The sequence below is a fragment of the Haematobia irritans genome, chromosome 1 (genome assembly GCF_050003625.1).
Source record: "Haematobia irritans isolate KBUSLIRL chromosome 1, ASM5000362v1, whole genome shotgun sequence".
Taxonomy (NCBI): Eukaryota; Metazoa; Arthropoda; class Insecta; order Diptera; family Muscidae; genus Haematobia; species Haematobia irritans.
Window position 1 is genome coordinate 98333284 of NC_134397.1, and position 23540 is coordinate 98356823.

The window sequence follows — 23540 nt, forward strand, 5'->3', positions numbered from 1 at the left end:
GTATATTCTAATGATCTGGAACTTCGAATAGCGAAAAGATTACCTAATCACTGTAGTGTTTTTCAGGCTGAAATATTAGCAATAAGAGAGGTGACGAATTGGCTGAGAAGTAATGTTCAAAAAAAAGTGGGCATTAATATATACTCAGACAGTCAACCTGCAATAAAATCCTTGGACTCTGTGTTCCTCAACTCGAAAACGGCCATCGACTGCCGCAAATCTCTCAATGAGATGGCTGAGCAGTACAATATTCACCTAATATGGGTGCCTGGCCATAGGCACATACCGGGGAACTACGAAGCGGATGAGTTGGCAAGGCTAGGGACTACCTTACATATTCCAGGGGAACTAGAACTTGGTGGTATGCCCCTAGCTACCTGCAAGCTCATGCTGCGTGGGAAGGCTGTTATGATGGCAAATGTTCGATGGGACACCAAGCAAATATGGCCCCATTTAAACTTAAACCGCACACTAGATATGCTAATGTTCTCGAGACGTCAGATATCACTCCTGATATCTGCTATAACGGGTCGCTGCCTGATAGGCGATTTTGCAAAAACTATTGGCGCGAAGTATAATGACTATTGTATGAGCTGTCATGATGCGGAGGAAAAAGAATCAATTAAACACCTCTTGTGTGAGTGTCCTGCATTTTGTGTAAAGCGCAAGCAACGTTTAGGAGCATATAGCTTCAGATTACTGGCGGATCTGGAAAACGTTAACTTTAGCAGTCTGCTAATGTTTTTGGAACAATCTGGATGGTTTAACAAAGAAAAATAATCAAGAAGGTTCAGCGGTTAAAACTAGAAGTACCCATATGTAATAGGTACTTTTAGTTAATGTGGTATCACAATGGACTGAATAGTCTAAGTGAGCCTGAATCTTAATCGGGCTGCCACTTTAACCTAACCTAATTGATTCAATTAAAACTGTGATTGAATTTTATGTTAAAAACCAATCACGTTTTTAATTGATTCAATCACACAATTAATTGATTCCGTGACAAAACTCAATAAAATTTTCAATTGAAAATCGTGTTGGTTTTCAATCAAAATGGGTGATTGATACCATAATTTTCGTGATTGAAGACATTTTAATTAAAAAAACAAGTAAGTAAAGTAGAAAGTCGGGCGGGGCCGACTATATCATACCCTAAACCACCATTACAGAATTAGTAATCATAAGCATTTGTAGGGTAACACATATGTCTGGGAGATAAACCGCAGTTGCATATTGAAGATAATTAAGGGGTACATGTCTATGGGTGCTTTGTGTCAATCTGACTATAGCTCATAGTCAATGTTGCCACGGAAAATGTTCGGTTTACCCTACAAGGGCAAAAAAGGTTCCCTACTTTCCCATACATTCCCAAACAATTTTCCCTACTATATTTTTCGTTAAATTTAAAAAATTTTACACAACAAAAATGGCTCTAAGTACTTTATTATCTTAAAACATGAATATGCAACGTATATAACTTAGAATATAAATTTGTATTACCACCACGGTTGCCACAGTTGGTAGAATTCTACCCAAATTAGTAATCTTTTTTGTTAAATCTCTATAAAAATAAAATTTTGGAAAAAGTTTCTATAAACAAATTTTTGTGAGAAATTTTTCTATAGAAATAAAATTTTGAGAAAAACTTCCACAGAAATAAAATTTTGAGAAAATTTTTTATAGAAATAATATTTTGAAAAAATTTCTACAGAAATTCAATTTTGACAAAATGTTCTATAGAAATAAAATGTTGACAAAATTGTCTACAGGAATAAAGTTTACCACACATTGTTAAAGATCAAGCCTTGCCGGCTTCTAATTTCCTCCTCTAGAGCCACCAAAATGTAAAAATTATTACAAATTGTGTTGAGTGAAAATGTCCCTACATTGTGGTCCAACGTGCGTACAAGACGCTAAATATTAGAAAAACCCTATATATAGGGAATTTCCCCTACTTTTAGCAACACTGGCATAGTTGATATTGCACCTACGGAGTTAGTATGCCACTAATATTGAGCCCATTATTAAAAAAAAAAATCGTTCAACTAGTGTGGGAAATAAATCCAAATGTGTAAAAATCGAGTAATATTCTTATGTAAGAGCTACAAGTACGTATAAGTACGATCGGCTAGTACATCAAAATTTGAAATTTGAGTAACATTGGTTAATAAATAAGAGTACTATGGCCAAATTTGGGAAAATCGAGCGATGCATATATATGGAAGCTATATCTAAGTCTGAACCAATTTGAATTATATTTTGCGGGTTTGATTAATACCACAAAAGGTTACCTTGTGCAAGATTTGAGTAAGATCAGTTAAGAAATGAGGCCTGTATGGTCAAACATAAGGTTATTAGGGGCGAATTTTTCAAATATATATATACACGGCAGTGGTTATACCTATAATGCTATATGGTGTTGTAGTCTGGTGGCCGGCACTTCAGAAACCTACTTGTTTAAATAAAGTTCAGCGTATGGCGTGTTTGTGTATTTCAGGCGCATTCAGCAAGACAGGAACAAATTCCCTTAATGTCATGCTGCATCTATTGCCTTTAGACATTTTGGCCAAACAGTCAGCTGCAACAACGGCTGTGCGGTTGCGCGAACTATCGCTGTGGTCGGAAAAAGGTTACGGTCACAGTTCTGTCCTCAAAATAATGCCAGATGTGCCTAACGTAGTGGATTACACTTTGGCGAGTCCACTTTTCGACAAAAAGTTTGAGACTCTAATCCCCAACAGTGAGGCGTGGTGCACACAGACCCCGGGGAATAAAGAAAATATAGATTTCTACACTGATGGCTCCAAATTGGATGGACAAGTGGGGTTCGGAGTATATTCTAATGATCTGGAACTTCGAATAGCGAAAAGATTACCTAATCACTGTAGTGTTTTTCAGGCTGAAATATTAGCAATAAGAGAGGTGACGAATTGGCTGAGAAGTAATGTTCAAAAAAAAGTGGGCATTAATATATACTCAGACAGTCAACCTGCAATAAAATCCTTGGACTCTGTGTTCCTCAACTCGAAAACGGCCATCGACTGCCGCAAATCTCTCAATGAGATGGCTGAGCAGTACAATATTCACCTAATATGGGTGCCTGGCCATAGGCACATACCGGGGAACTACGAAGCGGATGAGTTGGCAAGGCTAGGGACTACCTTACATATTCCAGGGGAACTAGAACTTGGTGGTATGCCCCTAGCTACCTGCAAGCTCATGCTGCGTGGGAAGGCTGTTATGATGGCAAATGTTCGATGGGACACCAAGCAAATATGGCCCCATTTAAACTTAAACCGCACACTAGATATGCTAATGTTCTCGAGACGTCAGATATCACTCCTGATATCTGCTATAACGGGTCGCTGCCTGATAGGCGATTTTGCAAAAACTATTGGCGCGAAGTATAATGACTATTGTATGAGCTGTCATGATGCGGAGGAAAAAGAATCAATTAAACACCTCTTGTGTGAGTGTCCTGCATTTTGTGTAAAGCGCAAGCAACGTTTAGGAGCATATAGCTTCAGATTACTGGCGGATCTGGAAAACGTTAACTTTAGCAGTCTGCTAATGTTTTTGGAACAATCTGGATGGTTTAACAAAGAAAAATAATCAAGAAGGTTCAGCGGTTAAAACTAGAAGTACCCATATGTAATAGGTACTTTTAGTTAATGTGGTATCACAATGGACTGAATAGTCTAAGTGAGCCTGAATCTTAATCGGGCTGCCACTTTAACCTAACCTAATTGATTCAATTAAAACTGTGATTGAATTTTATGTTAAAAACCAATCACGTTTTTAATTGATTCAATCACACAATTAATTGATTCCGTGACAAAACTCAATAAAATTTTCAATTGAAAATCGTGTTGGTTTTCAATCAAAATGGGTGATTGATACCATAATTTTCGTGATTGAAGACATTTTAATTAAAAAAACAAGTAAGTAAAGTAGAAAGTCGGGCGGGGCCGACTATATCATACCCTAAACCACCATTACAGAATTAGTAATCATAAGCATTTGTAGGGTAACACATATGTCTGGGAGATAAACCGCAGTTGCATATTGAAGATAATTAAGGGGTACATGTCTATGGGTGCTTTGTGTCAATCTGACTATAGCTCATAGTCAATGTTGCCACGGAAAATGTTCGGTTTACCCTACAAGGGCAAAAAAGGTTCCCTACTTTCCCATACATTCCCAAACAATTTTCCCTACTATATTTTTCGTTAAATTTAAAAAATTTTACACAACAAAAATGGCTCTAAGTACTTTATTATCTTAAAACATGAATATGCAACGTATATAACTTAGAATATAAATTTGTATTACCACCACGGTTGCCACAGTTGGTAGAATTCTACCCAAATTAGTAATCTTTTTTGTTAAATCTCTATAAAAATAAAATTTTGGAAAAAGTTTCTATAAACAAATTTTTGTGAGAAATTTTTCTATAGAAATAAAATTTTGAGAAAAACTTCCACAGAAATAAAATTTTGAGAAAATTTTTTATAGAAATAATATTTTGAAAAAATTTCTACAGAAATTCAATTTTGACAAAATGTTCTATAGAAATAAAATGTTGACAAAATTGTCTACAGGAATAAAGTTTACCACACATTGTTAAAGATCAAGCCTTGCCGGCTTCTAATTTCCTCCTCTAGAGCCACCAAAATGTAAAAATTATTACAAATTGTGTTGAGTGAAAATGTCCCTACATTGTGGTCCAACGTGCGTACAAGACGCTAAATATTAGAAAAACCCTATATATAGGGAATTTCCCCTACTTTTAGCAACACTGGCATAGTTGATATTGCACCTACGGAGTTAGTATGCCACTAATATTGAGCCCATTATTAAAAAAAAAAATCGTTCAACTAGTGTGGGAAATAAATCCAAATGTGTAAAAATCGAGTAATATTCTTATGTAAGAGCTACAAGTACGTATAAGTACGATCGGCTAGTACATCAAAATTTGAAATTTGAGTAACATTGGTTAATAAATAAGAGTACTATGGCCAAATTTGGGAAAATCGAGCGATGCATATATATGGAAGCTATATCTAAGTCTGAACCAATTTGAATTATATTTTGCGGGTTTGATTAATACCACAAAAGGTTACCTTGTGCAAGATTTGAGTAAGATCAGTTAAGAAATGAGGCCTGTATGGTCAAACATAAGGTTATTAGGGGCGAATTTTTCAAATATATATATATATATATATATATATATATATATATATATATATATATATATATATATATATATATATATATATATATATATATATATATATATATATATATATATATATATATATATATATATATATATATATATATATATATTATTATTATTATTCATATATATATATATATATTATTCACGCCACGAGAATGGACATTTGAAAAAAGAATCTTTTTATATATATGTGGACATGCGTTTTGTTTATCATTTTGCCATTACGGGCACAATTTTTTGCTTGGTTCATCAAAAGAAATCGGAACGTACGACGGGTAAGTCAAAATATTCAGACAAAGGAAATAAAAAAAACAAGTATATACGGCCGTAAGTTCGGCCATTCCGAATCTTATGTGCCCTCCACCCATTAGCGTAGCTAGACAATTTTCCTAGGGGGGGCTATAGCCCCCCTAGCTAAAACTTTATAGACTGAACTTATAGGTTCAACTAATGTTTTATTTCATAAAATTGAATAAAAAAATAGACATCAAAATAACTCGACAATCAATTTATAATAAAGCAACTAAAAGTACCCTACGGGAAATTGGTGCAAATTTCCACTGACGGACCTATCACAGAACTGGTACCTGTGCTCCAGTTAGTTGCAATTTTCACATTTAGTGAAATAAAATTATCAGAATAACCTTTTGTTCGACATATTTCAAAAGTTTATTTTTTCATTTCGGGTTCGCTTATTTAGGAGCCCAAATTGAAAGAGATTTCTAAGAGTTTGTCCGAGACTGGTTCCTTAGGACCTGTTTATGGGTTGCTCCTGCTAAATTGTCCCAGGACGTGTCCTTTGGGATGAGTCCATGACGCGACCTAAAATGTAAGTTTACTCCGTCAATGACAAACCCATGTTAAAGTGGACGGTCCCTTCCATACGTTTTGACCAGGGACTTGTCCATACACACCAGGGACTAGTCCTGTACCAGTTCTGTGGTTGATCCATTTCCCGAAGGGTAGTTTCACACTTTTCCCAGCAAAAAATTGGGAGTTGTTCTAAAGGCACAACTTTAAAAGCACTTCCAAAAATGTCCTCACAAAGAAGTTAACTATTTTAACTACACAGGAAGTTTTTTTACTTTATTTTTTTTTTTATTTTAATGCGTACTTTTTTGTTCTCTTTTTTAAAATAGTTTAAAAAAAAGAGTAAGAATAAATAAAATGGTACAAATATTTTGCCACAAAAATGCTAAATCCTATATAGAACAATCTACAATATTTAAAAATATTCGAGGGAAAACGTTTCAAACAAGCGTTAGAATGCATTAAACATCATAAAAAAGTATAAAAATTATTTACTTGGGAAAATATTACAAAATTTTTAATTCACATTCAAAACAGTGAATTCGGTTCACACCTTAAGAAGTGATGCAAATTCATTGCAACGGCGGTTGAAACGGTGGACATTCGTTCTATGACAAGTTCATATTACATTCATCGCTTCTCCGCCAATTTTGTACCACTTCCAGACCCAAAAAGAACATTTTCACTTCTTTTTTGGCGACGCTTTTTTGCAGCATTATTAAGATATTAATTTATGAAAGAATAGTTTTAATATCAATTACTATTTTTTTTTTCAACTAAATCATAAGTTCAACCACAGCTTTATTTCATAAATATCAGACTTCTACCACAACCCAAGTAATTCGATTGAGCATGAAAGGCTTTAGTGGAACTTTGTGCGTTGTACGAGTATATACTTGTTTAATTTTTATAAAAATGTAAAATCGTAAATAGGTTTTCAAATTCTGGGGGGGGGGGGGGCTAAAATTTTTCTGGGGGGGTCTAAGCCCCCTCCCCAGAGGCCTTCCTACGCTTATGCCTCCACCATGGATTGCGTAGAAACTTCTACGAAAGACTGTCATCCACAATCGAATTAATTGGGTTGTGGTATCTTAAAACTTCTTAACATCGTTTTCTAAATTGTGAGTTAGTCCATACGTGGTATATATTAGACAAAAAAGGCATGTATAGGTAAGTCTACAAGTAATTACGAATCGATATGGACTTTTGCACGGTACGTAGAGAGCCAGAATTGAAATATGGGGGTCGCTTATATGTGGGCTATATTCAATTATGAACTTGATATGAACCAATTTTTGTGGGATTGGGGATATATTTATCTGAGGGCTATATATAACTATAGACCGATATGGACCTAGTTAGGCATGGTTGTTAACGGCCATATACTAGCACAATGTACCAAATTTCAACTGACTCAAATGAAATTTGCTCCTCCAAGAGGCTCCAAAACCAAATCTCGGGATCGGTTTAAATGGGGGCTATATATGATTATGGACTGATATGGAGCACTTTTGGCATGGTTGTTAAATATCATATACTACCACCACGTACCAAATTTCAACCAGATCGGATGAATTTTGCTTCTCCAAAAGGCACCGGAGGTCAAATCTGGGGATCGGTTTATATGCACGGATGAAAAAGACTGTTTTTCATATGTTTGGCTATAAACATTATATGTTTGGAACACAAATTTTTAAACACAATATTTTTGAGTGCAAGCATATAATGTTCATAAACTAGCATAACATGTTTGGGACATATATGTTAATATGTTAGAACATATTATGTTTGGGACATAAAATGTTTGTAAATATAATATGCTTGGATGCAAACATATATTAATTTAGAAATAGCCTATAAACATATATGTGTTTAGTAGCTTGGAGCGCTATTTAACAGGGAGCGATATTGAATTAAGTTGGTGGTTGTTGCTTATTATTACAAAATTAACATTTTATTTTTCCTTGGGCAATTGATCAGCTACTTCTTTGATCCTTACAAACTGTGTGGTCCGCTGTTCGAATCCCCGTCCGGCAAAATGTAAAATTAAAATAAAAAAAATCATACAATTGAATAATTTCTTCTACAATGTTTGTATTACAGAAAAAGGTGCTAAGGACTAAAAAATCTCGTGGAAGTGAGAAAGATGTGGGGGAATATACAATTGGGCAGAAACAAAATTTTGAGCATTCAGGTCGAAAACCTATGTTGTTAGCACCTATATTACCTGTTTATTTTCATAATTCATTATGATTGTAAATATATAAATAAATAAATAAAATTTTGAGCACAATATTGTTTGGGAGAATTTTTTTAAGCATATAATATTTTTGGGTGCAAAATGCTTCCAAACATATTATATGTTCACATAATAACATATTGTTTTTTGGAAGACAACATTATTGAATTTGATGCAAAAATACAAAATGTTTGGAACTTAGACTACCCAAACATATATTGTTTAGACCAATATGCCTTCAAACATATTATATATTGGAAGAGATCAAACATATAAATGTTTGGGCAATACCCAAAAATATATATGCTTGAAGCAAAATATGTTTGGGAGTATATGTTACAGAAGCGATTTTTTGTGAGCGTGTGGAGGCTATATATAATTATGAACCGATGTGGACCAATTTTTGCATGGTTGTTAGAGACCATATACCAACACCATGTACCAAATTTCACCCGGATCGGATGAAATTTGCTTCTCTTAGAGGCTCGGCAAGACAAATCGTGGGATCGGTTTATATGGGAGCTATATATAATTATGACCGATGTGGACCAATTTTTGCATGGTTGTTAGATACCATATACCAATACCGTGTACCAAATTTCAGCCGGATCGGATGAAATTTGCTTCTCTTAGAGGCTCGGCAAGCCAATTCGGGGGATCGGTTTATATGGGGGCTATATATAATTATGGACCGATGTGGACCACTTTTTGCATGGTTGTTAGAGACCATATACCAACACCGTGTACCAAATTTCAACCGGATCGGTTGAAACTTGCTTCTCTTAGAGGCTCGGCAATCCAAATCGGGGGATCGGTTTATATGGGTGCTATATATAATTATGGACCGATGTGGACCAATTTTTGCATGGTTGTTAGAGACCATATACTAACACCATATACCAAATTTCAGCCGGATCGGATAAAATTTGCTTCTCTTAGAGGATCGGCAAGCCAAATGTGGGGGTCCGTTTATATGGGGGATATACGTAAAAGTGGACCGATATGACCCATTTGCAATACCATTCGACCTACATCAATAACAATTACTTGTGCCAAGTTTCAAGTCGATAGCTTGTTTCGTTCGGAAGTTAGCGTGATTTCAACAGACGGACGGACATGCTCAGATCGACTCAGAATTTCACCACTACCCAGAATATATATACTTTATGGGGTCTTAGAGCAATATTTCGATGTGTTACAAACGGAATGACAAAGTTAATATACCCCTCCATCCTATGGTGGAGGGTATAAAAAACAATGTAAAATATATAAAAATTACAAAGGGATCTTCATAAGAAATATCGAAAGGGCACTGTACTCTTTTTAGAGTTGGGACAGTAAAATGAAAAAATGGAGGAAACAGTGAAAAACTAAACAGTAAAATGTATAAAAACAAGGTTTAGTTCCTCTTTATTAATAAGTAGTCCAAGAGGAGTTGACGGACACTTTCAAAAATAAAAGCGGGCATTAAGTTCGCTAAAATTATTTTCCATTTTAGCAGAAAAACTCTAAAAGCAGAATAACGTTATACCTTTTTTGGCAAATTGTATTATAACTTGGTGGGGGAATGATCCAAAGCAATAATTGAAAAGTTTATTTTCTTTAAAATGAATTATTAAAAGTACCTGTGAAAACATGGCCATTTTAGAGCGATAATGCCAACTTAATGCCGGCCTTAAAGGTAAAAATGAAATTAACTAAAGGTACAAATTAAATTAATGAAATAAATTAAATTAAGTAAAATTATTCGTTAATAAATATTCATGTTAATTTGTATTTCTAAATTCGCTAGGTTTTAACTGCTAATAAAAATAGTTCACGCTTAAATAAATTTATGTGTGTATTGTAAAATTATTTATGGTTATAGTCGACTGCACGTTCTCCTTTCGTTAGAGTTTTTGAATTTCATCCAAAATTTCAATATTTTATAACAAAAACATTTTTTGTTACAAATTGTTATTTTTGCAATAAAAATTTAATTCCGTTTACACAAGCTCTTTTCTGACTGTAAATCTTTAATAATCCACATTTCGAAGTTTTATTGTAAAAATTTAATATAGTAATTTATAAATATAAATGTATAAATTAAAAAATTTGTGTTCGGTCAAAACAGGGATTGAACCCACGACCCTTTGCATGCAAGGCGGACATGCTAACTATTGCTTCACGTGGCCAACAAATGTATGTTTTTGTTAAATAATGTTTTGTTTACATAAGCTCGTGGGTGCCGTAAACTATGCTATATAAATATAACTTATACGGATAATTGTCTATATAGTGTGTTGGCTTGCAAACTGTATGGTTCTCACTTCGATTCTCCGTCCAGGCGAAAGGTAAAATTTAGCAAATTTATTTAGTTATTTAGTTTTATTAGTTAGTTATTTAGTTTAGATATTTAGTTTTAAATCTGATTATTTTCAGCAATTATATAAAGTTTTGTATTTGTCTCATATCATATGTTAGCAAATAAGAAAACTTTATAAGTGCAATAGAAAATAACCTGACGAAAGATTAAATGTAAGTGTATTTCCTTTTACTAACCAGTTGATATAATAATGTAAAATTAAAAATAATAATTGTTAATTATAAAATTGCCAGATTCAATAAAAATACCATCCCTGAAGAAGCTGGAATCGCCCAGCGAAACGTTGGATGACAAAAATGGAATAAATTAATCTTTTATTCGCATTAAAATACCTGACCTTAAAAGCCCAATAGATGTTTGAAAATAATTAAAAAGGTCGAATCGAAAAAAAAAAAAAATATATATATATATATATATATATATATATATATATATATATATATATATATATATATATATATATATATATATATATATATATATATATATATATATATATATATATATATATATATATATATATATATATATATATAATATATATATATATATATATATATATATATATATATATGTTTGTTTGTTTTACTGAAAAAGGTGCTAAGAACAAAAAAATTTCGTGGAAGTGAGAATGATGTGAGGGAATATACAATTAAATTTAAATTTAGTTTTTAGCACAATCTTCTTGGAAAATTCTTCCAAGCATATAATATTTTTGGGCCCAAAATGCAATCATATAATATGTTCACATAAAATAAATATAATAGTGTTTCGGCAGTATCCAATAATATATGTGCTTCCTGCAAAATGTGATTGGAACATATGTTGGAGAAGTGATTTTTTTGAGGGTGTAGAAAAAATAAACGGGAAAATAAAAGGGAAAATCGTTTTTATATACAGTGCCATTTCTGATGCAACTTTTAACCTTTATTTTTTCCTCATCAATTATAGAGGTTATTCATTACTGTCAATTATAGAGGTTATTCATTACTGTTGTGAAATTAAATAAAAATTTTCCTTTTCAAATATAAAACAAAACAAAAACCTTTTCTTCATCTTTTAATCACCAAACGAAGTGTTACGTAAAACGAAGCTATGCAACTATTTTAATATGTTAGAACATATTACACAGGGGAACAAAATTGAACTTTTTGATTTGAAATTTATAACAAATTTGTAGTAATATGAGGTCGCTGAATCCAAATCTGCACTTGTTTTTTTATCAGCTCGGTTTATAACAAATTTGTAGTAATATGAGGTCGCTGAATCCAAATCTGCACTTGGTTTTTTTATCAGCTCGGGTTTTTTTCGAGATATACCGTTATGTTCAAAATTAAGGCAATTCCGCTACATATATTGGAATAAGTTGAAAACGGTTCACCATATTAAATTAAAAAAATCCGAAAATCCCAAACAATATTCTCTTTAAGCCGTGTTTACATTGTTTTTAAAATTTCCAAGTAGTTTTAGAGATATCGTTCAAGTTAAAAAATTGAAATTTTTAACAAAACAAATTGTTTGTTCTTTAAAAATTCCTAAAGAATAAAAATGGGATAAAAAATCACAGTTTTCGTCCAGAAACAGTTAGTTAAATATATTTCGAATAAAGTTAGCTTTATTTCATTACAATCGGTGTACAAGTTTGGTTTTGTTCACGATTTACTGAATTGATATAAATTTCGATTTCCGTACAAAAAACAAACACCAAATAAGGATACGTTTTAAGCTTTTATCGGCCATTTTGGTCAAGTAGTATATGAGTTCTTCTCCTCCAAAATCGGCAATTTTTCAAAACAAAAAAAATTTTTTTCAAAATTCTCGTTCAACATCCTACCAGAAAAACGCTGAGAAATATGCAATTACAAAAAAATATCGTTTTTGCAACATATATCCCCACTTTGGGGACTTTGATACCAATTTTGGAATGATATATTCAGCAATATTTCTTAAAACAATTTTCCATGCAAAAGTCAATAAAAATCATAATGATATCACAATTATTTCAAAAGTTATTAAGGTTTCAAATCATATTTTTATTTCCCGAAAAATTGGAATTTTCAAAAAAAAAATTGTTCGGTGCCCAAAAACGTCAATGTTTCGTATTTTTTCTATTTGTTATTTTCAATTGCATAGAAAACAAATGTACATTTTTGTGGGGGCTATACCTAAATCTGAACCGATTTAAATCAAACTCGGCATAATTGACGATATCTGGCTTCTGCAGCCATATAAGTGCATATCGGGCGTAAGATATATATGGGGGCTATGTCTAAATATGAACCGATTTCAACCAAACTCGGCATGCATAGCTAGAATGTTAATTAGATCGGAGTAAAACTGTAGTCTCGGAGTGAAAATTTAGTTTCCGGTGGCCACACGGAGGAAAAGTGTGTGTTTTTTATATCTTTGGATACAAAAATAAGATGTTAGTGACAAAAAATTTAACACAATATGTGTGTGTACAAGGATATTGTGTTTGAAATAGTATATTATGTTTGCAATCGATATGTTAATCTCCCAACCAAAAAAGTAGTGAATATGTTCTTTTTGGATCCGGAAGTGGTGCAAGTCCGAATTCAATGTTTCGGATGTGAACTATAAAATTGTGTCTTATTTCGCTAAATAACAATTTTTAATTTTTTTTTATGATTTTTAATGCATTCTAACACTTGTCTAAAACGTTTGATCTCAAATATTTCCAACAATGGTGCAATTTTTCCAGAATTTAGAATTTTTTCGATAAATTTTAATAATTTGTACCATTTTGTTAATTCTTACTCTCTTTTTAACGTATTTAAAACAAAATAATTTAGCATTTCTTATTAAAACTATGAAAAAACGAGTTTTAAAAAATTGAATCAAAATAACTTCCTGTGTAACTAAAATAAAGAACATCTTTGGGTGGGCATTTTGGAAGTGTTTTTAAAGTAGTGCCTTTAGAAGAACTTCCAATTTTTTGCTGGGATGTTACAATATTATATGTTTACGTGAATAATTTTTTTAATACAAAAAATGTTTACACAGAAGCAACGAACAACGAACGTCCAAACAAGATATTTTTGGTAAAGTTACACTAAAAATAGAAATAATATTTGCCGCGGAAAAACATAATTTTACGAAATTTAAAACATACATTTTATGTTTTCATTAAAATTAAACTTAATTTCATTAAAATTAATTTTTAGTGTAACTTTCCCGTTGGAATCTAGTTAAAGTGGATTTTGGAAATGTAATGTAAATAAGAAAATAAACTGGAATTTTACTTTTGTTCAGGCAATTATACATATTCCGATTTTCTGAGACGGTATTATAGTGAGCGGGATAATGGTGTCATTACTTTTATAGAGAATTGAATTAATTTCTTTATAATAACTGTAGAAAATTGTTGTTTGTTATATATTCTCAATTTGTTTCTTCGAATAATTAAGATCGCCAATAAACATTTACACGACACACGCAAACGTTAGTAAATCCAAAAAAAAAAATTAATAGACCGAAAATAGCAATGGGCTAGCAATTAATCATAAGCGTCAAATAACACCGACAGGCTATACTCGCCACATATACACTTCCTCTACATGTATGTGAGATGAGGGAAAATCCACTGATATTGCCCCATTATTGTCGTGACAATTTCTGAACTTTTTGGAAATTCTTTTGATTTGTAAAATGGGGGAAAAGTGATGAAACAACTCGTTGGGAATAAATTACGTGCCCAAATTAAGAACTTTTTGTGTTGGGCTGAACTTTGATTGGGTTGTTAACGTGGGCAAAGTTCATAGTTATTGTATGTGAATAGCAAATACATACATTACTAAATAGAAACGACTTCAAACACAAACACACGATATGTAAATTTTATTTTCACTTTATTGCCGTGTTCGCCCGAAAGTCCTTGCAATGTAAATAGCGTGCCGACCGTTGTACGCCAAGTGTTGTCCACGTCTAAAATTTGTTTTGCCACTAGTGGACACTGACCGGCAATTGTTGTTCCCTGGAATAAAATATAAAGGATGGTGGGGGAATAATGGTGTATCCTTGGAATATGGAAAGAAACTTGTTTCTTTGAATGAACGTCTATATAGTTTCCAAGGAGGGTCAATTGATTGCTTGTGTAAATGATATTAACTTTTTTGGAATATTAAGTTCGTTGGTTCCCTATTTAGAAATGTAACAAAAGTGTGGGTGCCCTGACCTCTGACAATAGTTTGTCCTCACATATGCGTTGGAATTTTTTCCTCAATAGAAATTCTAAACATACACCTTCACTATAGTAAACTATATTTTTGTCTATGATATCATTTCTAAAGTAGGTTCTTACTACTTTATGATTCGATATTTCCCGAGAAAAAAATTAAAATTCTTAGAATCAATAGAGTGTATTTCATCAAAATATATATTATGGCGAAGTGCACATATACAATGTTATCAACTAGCATATAATGCTAGTTTAGAATATATTATGTTTGAGACACACATAACTACATTTTTTCATAAATATAATAATGGAGTGTAGAGAATGAAATAAAATTTATATTTAACTGTTTTAATCTCTAATTACTTTTTGTTGTCCATTATTATGTTATATATTTTTTATTATTGTTAAATTTATATATGGTTAGGTTAGGTTAGGTTAAAGTGGCAGCCCGATTAAGATTCAGGCTCACTTAGACTATTCAGTCCATTGTGATACCACATAACTAAAAGTACCTATTACATATGGGCACTTCTAGTTTTAACCGCTGACCCTTCTCGATTATTTCCTTCGGTTGAACCAACCAGATTGTTCCAAAAACATTAGCAGACTGCTTAAGTTAACGTTTTCCAGGCCCGCCAGCAATCTGAAGCTATAAAGGGTGAGACGGTCAAAATTTGGTCAAGGGAAAACGCGTATAAATCGGTGCAATCGTTTATTTAAAAATCAAATTAAATTTCTTTTTCAAGTACAATTAGTATAAAATTCAGGAAAAATATTCAGTTAGGCTTTCGCTTTTCCAAATCCGAATTGCCGGGCCTCACGCTTGACACCTGCCATCAGATTTTGTACAGCCACCTTGTCCACCTTCTTCGCCGCAGAAAGCCAGTTCGTCTTTAGCAGTTTTTTTGGTCTTCTTTAGGTTCCGCTTGACAATAGCCCAGTATTTCTCAATTGGGGCGGAGCTCTGGCGTGTTGGGAGGGTTCTTGTCCTTGGGAACCACCTGCCACGTTGTTGGCGGCGTACCACTCCATGGCCTTTTTACCGTAATGGCAAGATGCCCGTGTTTCTTCAGGACAGGCAGCAGACGTTTATTCAAACACTCTTGCACGTACATTTCTTGGTTGACAGTCCCGGAAGCTATGAAAATGCTGCTTTTCAAGCCACAGGTACAGATGGCTTGTCAAACCAGATATTTCTTTGCGAACTTTGACAGTTTTATGTGCTTGAAAATATCTGCTACCTTTCCCCTTCCTTTTGCCGTATAAACTCCTGTCCCGGAAGCTGCTTGTAGTCGGCTTTGACGTAGGTTTCGTCGTCCATTACCACGCACTCAAACTTCGTCAGCATCGTCGTGTACAGCCTCCGGGATCGCGCTTTGGCCGTCGTATTTTGTTTATCATCGCGATTTGGAGTCACTACCTTCTTGTAAGTCGATAGTCCGGCTCGTTTTTTGGCTCGATGCACGGATGTAGACGATACACCCAGCTTATTTGCGGCATCTCGGAGAGAAAGGTTAGGGTTTCGCTTGAAACTACCGGCAACTCTCTTTGTCGTCTCAGCGGCTTCCGGTTTTCGATTTCCCCCGATCCAGACTTCCTGGCTGTCGACAAACGTTCCCCAAACACTTTAATTACATTTGTAACGGTTAATTTGACAACTCTTAGCGATTTTTCCAGCTTTGGCAAGCCATTTGTACCTGTGGCTTGAAAAGCAGCATTTTCATAGCTTCCGGGACTGTCAACCAAGAAATGTACGTGAAAGAGTGTTTGAATAAACCTGAAGACACACGGGCATCTTGCCATTACGGTAAAAAGGCCATGATTGCGTTCTTTTTAATACTTTTTAGTTTTTTACTTTTTTATTAATTTTCTATTTTTTTTATTTTTTTATTAGTTTTCTATTTTTTTTTTGCAAAATTTAATTGTCCAAAATTTGCACTTAAATTAGGCTTATTGCGTTCTTTCTAATACTTGTCCACAAGGACTGCATCGGAAGTATAAAAAAAATTATTGGAGATCCCAAGATGCGCTTTAGAAGAAATGTTTGAGGACTTGTCCAAAAGGACTGCATCGGAAGTTTAAAAAACTCGATGGGGGATTCTGGGATGGGCTTTAAAAGAAATGTTTGTGGAAGAACTTCCATTTTTTTGCTGGGCAATAATAGTGCAGAATATTGTCTTCAGTAGACACTACGAAGGGACCTATTAGTGTATTAGCAAATTGCGTGAATTATGTCGTAGTGTCAGTATTCTGCACGCATAAACCAAGAGATCTCATGTCTCCTACAAAGTGTATATATATATATATATATATATATATATATATATATATATATATATATATATATATATATATATATATATATATATATATATATATATATATATATATATATATATATATATATATATATATATATATATTATATATATATATATATATATATATATATATATATATATATATATATATATATATATATATATATATATATATATATATATATATATATATATATATTGCATTTTCCCTCACATCCACGAGGTTTTTTAGTTCTTAACACCTTTTTCTGTAATACCTGAAGAAATTATACGATTTTATACATTTTCAATTTTTTGACCTTTCGCCTGGACGGAGAATCGAACCGCGGACCATGCACTTTGTAAGCCAACACACTAACCACTGAGCTATGTACCTGTTATGGTCATCAATAGATAATTGTCCATATAAGTTATATTAAATAAACAAAGTTTATTTAACAGGAACAAACATTTAGTTTGGCACCGTGGAGCAGTGGTTGCTACGTCCGACTTGCATATATATATATATATATATATATATATATATATATATATATATATATATATATATATATATATAATATATATATATATATATATATATATATATATATATATATATATATATATATATATATATATATATATATATATATATATATATATATATATATATATATATATATATATATATATATATATATATATATATATATATATATATATATATATACCGCGGACCATGCACTTTGTAAGCCAACACACTAACCACTGAGCTATGTACCTGTTATGGTCATCAATAGATAATTGTCCATATAAGTTATATTAAATAAACAAAGTTTATTTAACAGGAACAAACATTTAGTTTGGCACCGTGGAGCAGTGGTTGCTACGTCCGACTTGCATGCCAAGGGTCGTGGGTTCGAACTCTTCTTCGACCAAAGTTTTTATTTTTTTTTGTGATATATTCCAGATATGTTCGGAAGATTCCGAAAAAATGTTCAAAATTACATTGTACTATATTAAATTTTGAACTGTAAAATGTGTATTATTAAAGACCTAAAGTTAGAAAAGAACAGTGTTTGATATAAACGAAATGGACTGTGTTGTTGTTTCAAAAATAACTTTTTTATTGAAAAAATAAAAATTTTGTAACAAACGAATTTTTTTGGTGATAAAAGTTTAAAATTTTCGAAGCAATTCAAAAAACTCTAACAAAAGACAAACGTTTTCATTACACGTTTTCCAAACGTTTTGTTTTTCTTTGCGTGTAATATATATATATATATATATATATATATATATATATATATATATATATATATATATATATATATATATATATATATATATATATATATATATATATATATATTTATATATATATATATATATATATATATATATATATATATATATATATATATATATATATATATATATATATATATATATATATATATATATATATATATATATATATATATATACTTTGTAGGAGACATGAGATCTCTTGGTTTCAGCGTGCAGAATACTGACACTACGACATAATTCACGCAATTGGCTAATACACTAATAGGTCGCTTCGTACTGTCTACTGAAGACAATATTCTGCACTATTATCTCCCAGCAAAAAATGGAAGTTCTTCCACAAACATTTCTTTTAAAGCCCATCCCAGAATCCCCCATCGAGTTTTTTAAACTTCCGATGCAGTCCTTTTGGACAAGTCCACAAACATTTCTTCTAAAGCGTATCTTGGGATCTCCAATAATTTTTTTATACTTCCGATGCAGTCCTTGTGGACAAGAAAGAACGCAATCAGGCTATTTTAAGTGCAAATTTTGGACTATTAAATTTTGCAAAAAAAAAAAAAATAGAAAACTAATAAAAAAAAATAGAAAATTAATAAAAAAGTAAAAAACTAAAAAGTATTAGAAAGAACGCAATCAGGCTATTTTAAGTGCAAATTTTGGACAATTAAATTTTGCAAAAAAAAAAATAGAAAATTAATAAAAAAGTAAAAAAACTAATAATAAAAAAAATTTCATCCCCGCTGGGATTTGAAACTGTACCGTTTTCGCTTCCATGCAAGTTCTTTGGAGAAGGTTTTGCAAATTACGAGAATTTTTAATTTTTTGTTGATTTTTAATGAAAAAAATATATTTATACGGAAATTTATGCCGAAAATAAAAAATAAAAACGATGCATAACATAAAAAAATAATTTTTAGAAAAATATTTGATAAAAAAATTGCCGCTGGTGAGATTTGAATCTGCGTTTCTTATTTTTTCGTTCATACTAATAAAGAACATCTCGAGAAGCAATTAGAATGTTATTCCTTGGTGTCGTATTACGATCAAATCACAAACATTTTAATTGACCTTTCGACGCTTTATGTCCAATGGCGTTTGTGGCTGAGTGTGCTAAGGCGTTCTGTTATGGTGCCAGCAAACCCAATTTCAATCCCTGATCAGAGGGAAAGTTTTTCAAATTGTAAAAATTAGATAATAGGAAAATAATAGTGTTAATAAAAACATATGGATGAAAAAAAGTGAAATTGGTTGAGAAAAAATTTTGTCGCTTTTTAAATTTTTTCATTGAAATTAACTCCCAGGGCACAACTTCTAAAGCAATGCAAAGGATCTTCCGGATCACAGATTGGGGAGAAAAACTACTTTTTTGGATGCTCTTTTTTTTGCTGGGCAATTATCAGTACCTTGCTTCTCGAAGCACGGTTTGATCTTTTTAACCTATAGAGTACGTGTTCCATATGGAACTAACACTTATTCTTACAGGGATTTTTAGGAACATTGACTATTCACCACTAGGAGAACAATTTTTTCTTATAGATTGGTCATCTATATACCGCATCGATTCCCCTTATGATCAGTCGTCATTTTTGGAAGATTATATAACATCGCTCTTTAACATGGCCGTACCGATGATTACTAGGACAGTAAGGCAAAAAGTAATAGCTGGTTCACCTTTCGTATCAGAAAACTGATCAATTAATGGGATTTGAGGTTCGCCCAATGGAAAATCCTCAGGACTACTGAGGCCCACTACGAGTTTTGTGTTGCTCGAAAGGCAGTGAATAAAGAAATCTCTCGGGAGAAACATATGGACTTCGATAGAAAGTTTGAGAATGCTCTGGAGTCGAGACAGACATGGTCGACTCTAAAGTATATTGGTATTGGCAAGTGTAGTGGAACGGTTGATCCATCTATCGAAAACGAAAACGAAACGTTTTCCACCTTCCCAAATTTCTTCTGCGGATGAATCATATTATGATACACCGAATACTCCATTAGAATCTTCTTTACATTTTGAATGTATAAGTCGTTTTGATATCCTCAGAAGCTTCCTATCTGTTAAGTCCAATGCAGTCGGAGTAGACAATATTGATCCGAGATTTATTAAGATTCTTTTGCCAGAACTAATGCCTTTCTTGGGATACGTATTTAATAAATTTATTACTAAAAGTATTGTTACGTTTTTATATTGAGGCGTATTTAATGACCCGATAATTAAAACACAGTTCTTTTCAAGTAACGACAATCTACATTTTATTTGCTTCACTGATAGGTTCACTTATTTTCTCTACGATGTGTACTGTATGAATTTTAGCTTACGACTGACTTCACAGCTCCCTCTGTCAGCTCTTTTATAGTACTATATAACGATATCGAAAATTCTCGGTAGTCTGGCCTACAACATTCTAGACTATTCTACTACTATATGGTAGATGTCGCACGGGCGATATTGCACATATTTATCGGCTTATGCTCATTGTCTTGGCTAGAATCATCTAGAACATTCTACTATCTGGCAGATGTCGCACAGGCATAAATGATTATATATTACTACACTATAACAATATGCAATGAAGATAACAAAACAAAAGGGGTTACTTTACAATGAACGATTGGGAAACTAAGAACACAAAAGATGTTTATGAAAGTACTAGAAAATATAGAAATGATTTTAACAAGTGATGACGTAATTTCACCGTTACAAATTGAAATTTTAAATTAACGGAAACTAATTTGGATAAACTTAAATCTAGAAATATCAAATTCGTAACAGTATCTTTTCTGATAGCTGGGAAATCGCTAAGGTAATACAAATACCGAAGAAGAACTCTTAGTATAGACCAATTGCCTCATTTATCGAATGTGTTTGAACACCTATTGAATGGACCAATCACATCACACATCATGCGCTTTACAGACTATCAGTTTTTCCGGACTACAGTGCTCGTGTCGAACATATCCCATATATTGTGCACATTGTAAGTTAAGTCCGAAGGCATAATCGATACTGCTGCATATTTATGGGATTGATAGCACATTTACCGATTATTTAGTCATCGCCGACAAGGCGTATCGATCCGACACACTGTAAGATTCTTTACAAACACCGACATTCCGTCCGGAATAACTGATAGTCTGTAAAGCGCATCAGGCGCAATAATCTACTATCAGATCGACAATCAAGTTTAGGAGCTCATCATAGGTGTACTACAGCATTAGCGGATGTGGTTGAGGACATAAGAGAGAGTATAGACAATGGCGATATCACACTACTTAATCTGCTGGATCACTCAAGTCCTTCGACAGAAACTGTCAGCATTTATGCACTTCTCGGCGTTCTATGCACGCCTAATAGCATCATATCTCAGTAGCAGATCGCAATATGTTCTGGTTGGTCGGAATAGATCTATGTCACTGCCAGTTTTACAAGGTGTTCCATGAGGTTCTCTTTTGATCTTCAAATCTACCTAAGCAGTAGCCCCGAGGAGTTGAGATGTGTAGAGAGATTTAATGAGGATTTGCGAGGAGTAAACTTATGGGCCCAGAGGAATGGCTTGTCCCAATGCGACGAAATCCAAGTGTCTGATAATCAAAAACCTGTCAATCGCCTGTAACTTACTCCCACAAAAAAAATCTGATTCAATCACAAAAATGATAGTATCAATCACGGTTTTAATTGAGCATCAAAAAAATACTTGATTGATAAATTAATTGATTTCATGAGCAAATTTCAATTATTTTTTTTATTTGATTGAATTAAATTTTTAATTGATGTTCATTCATTTGTTTTTTTTTTCATTCATTTCATTCATGTAAAATTCAATAAATTTTTTTATTAAAAACGTAACTATTTTTAATCACTATACTATATTTCAATCACTTTCTATAACTATTTGTAAACCTTTTTAGTTTGATTCAATTAAAAAAATATCCATAATTTTGAACTGTCCTATTCTTCCGAGTTTTATTAAAAAGTTAATTGTATCAACTAATTGTTTAATTGAAAAAGTTTTCAACTTCAATCACCTTTTTAATTTGGAATATTTTGGTGATATTTTTTTGTGTACGTTCATATATGTAAATGATGAATGGTCAAACCATATAACCTTGGTCTGTGGTAGGACATTTGCCACTCTCCGAACTCTTTGGAAGACACCGAGATATCTACCACAGAGAATCAAATTTTCTTAGCGAAGACCTACTTAATTCCGGTATTGACGCATTTCTACATAGGATTATTACGGACAATGAACCTGATCATCTATTTAATAGATTACGCTTTAGTGCATCAAGTAGAACTAGTAATTTGATCCAATTACGCCACAGACATGTTATATCGGTGTTTGAATTTCTCAAACATCATTTATCGTAAGCTAACACATGTTGCTCTCGAAGCAAAATCAGATATGTCAATATATGGGTAGAATCGTGGATATTAGTTGAATATTGTTGATAACCTATCAATTGTGTTGAGATGTTTCTGTTTGTTTGGTATACTCTGTTATTAGTGTGCAGAGAATGAAGCCGCCGAGTCGCGCCGCCGATTTCAGTCGCCGCCGACGATTTTTGACCAGTCGACGCCGCCGCCGAATATATCGACTCATCTCGACTCAAATTTAGCCGCCAATTAATCAAAAATATCGATTTAAATCAGAAAAATGTATTACTAATTGTCGTATTTTATTCCAAAATTTTGAACCTTCCACCCACAATCAATCTATTTCACACTGCTATAATAACTTTGCAAAAAAATTTGCTCAGAAAATTTGAAGTCAATGTAAATTTGATTGTAAGATTGGTTGTACAACTAATCTCATTACCATTCGAATAACTTCAAATTGATTTTATAATGGATAATTGTCCACCGCCGAATGGACAAATCTATATCGGCTTAGCCGTCAAGCCGCCGCCGCCGGAGACAAAAATTTAGTGTCAGCCGCCGCCGACAAAAATGGGTCGGCTTCATTCTCTGTTAGTGTGTTACTTATTTAGAGTTTAATGCATGGGATTTCCAGAGTAGAGATTAACATATGAATTTTATGACACCCACAAAGACAAAATCACTTGAGAAG

The 23540-nt window shown here is 32.7% G+C and overlaps 1 protein-coding gene across 1 annotated transcript in view; it reads right to left on the bottom strand.

The window, feature by feature from the left end:
* Cad86C (Cadherin 86C) overlaps positions 1-14575 on the bottom strand; it is a 411455-nt gene extending 396880 nt beyond the window's left edge. Inside the window, exon 1 of the mRNA XM_075291231.1 lies at positions 14467-14575. The gene's annotated coding sequence lies outside the window, so the exon portion shown is untranslated. The remainder of the gene's footprint in view (positions 1-14466) is intronic.
* Positions 14576-23540: the final 8965 nt, after the last annotated feature.